Here is a 1,153-nt window from a genome sequence, read left to right on the forward strand (position 1 = left end):
TATCGCCTACTTCTAAGCATATATCTGGAGGCTTGAATACCTAGGATGTGAAAGTGCTCGATGGTGTGGTGGTGTTAATTCAGACGCGGTGGTTGTGATGTGATAGCACAGGACTAGTGGTGGCTGGTGGGCTGCGGTGCTCCGGCCCCCCACAACGACGGCCTCGGTGCTCCTTCTGAACCTCCGAGGCCAACCTCCTCTCCGTCAAGGCTGACCGGTTGTGTCTGTGTCCAATAAAAGGAAACCTCGAGTGTCTATATGAACTGTTAGTGAAGCCTCAAGTTATGAAGAGTCCTCTTCTTGAGTCAAAGGAAAACGGCAGAGTGAACTGTCAGGTAAACGACAGGTATTCTATAGAGAGAGAGAAAAAAAATCATATCACTATTGTATTAGCCCAAAATGTTTTATTTACACATATATCTCATTATCAGTATCAAATAAAGAGAAATTTGGAAAAGGAATTAATTAAATGCAAACAGTTAAATCCAATGCAGTGTGTTTGCGACCGAGTGACCCAATTTGAGCCCGACGCCTCGGATTGACACAACTTGAGGCGACCCGCTGCGAGGAAGGCCCTGTTGTTTCTTTCGATGCCGGTTGTGACTACAGCACAGATGCTGGTATTTCTTTTGCCGTATTTGTTCATCTCGCCTTTCGCCAGGGTCTTGTAAGCCAGTCGTAACGATCTCTTTCATTCCCAATTGGTTCTAATAAAAAAAAAAAATACGGGTGTAGGCCTTACTGCTAAGTACATCTATACCAAAAAAAAAAGATATATTATACTATTGTGCAAATCGGCATCAAGTACTGCGTCCCATTTCAGACGCTTAACCGAATCAAATTGTTATCAAATTTTCATCCCTCTTTCATCTTCTTTTACAGCATAATAGCTAACCCTACTCCTTCGCAAAAAAGGCCTACAGTCCTATGAACAAAAGCCTCAGTTCAAGTCAGGCTACAAAATTACAATGAACGATTTTGCCGACTTACCAAGGCGGTGTGAAGCATGGCTGACTCAGACCCTGCGAACTTACTGGACGATGTATACAGCGCGCTGATACTGCCTTTAATCAATGATCTTCAGCTTCTCAGGAGTCAAGTTCACGAACAAATGCCAGCTCAAGTTAGTATCCCTTGTCTGTCTTGTGTCCGG

The 1,153-nt window shown here is 43.9% G+C and overlaps 1 protein-coding gene across 1 annotated transcript in view; it reads left to right on the top strand.

Annotated features, from left to right (window-relative positions):
• Positions 1-1,153, top strand: part of LOC119593157 — a gene marked incomplete in the record, with an annotated part of 106,179 nt that overhangs the window by 386 nt on the left and 104,640 nt on the right.

The sequence above is a fragment of the Penaeus monodon genome, chromosome 31 (genome assembly GCF_015228065.2).
Source record: "Penaeus monodon isolate SGIC_2016 chromosome 31, NSTDA_Pmon_1, whole genome shotgun sequence".
Classification (NCBI taxonomy): domain Eukaryota; kingdom Metazoa; phylum Arthropoda; class Malacostraca; order Decapoda; family Penaeidae; genus Penaeus; species Penaeus monodon.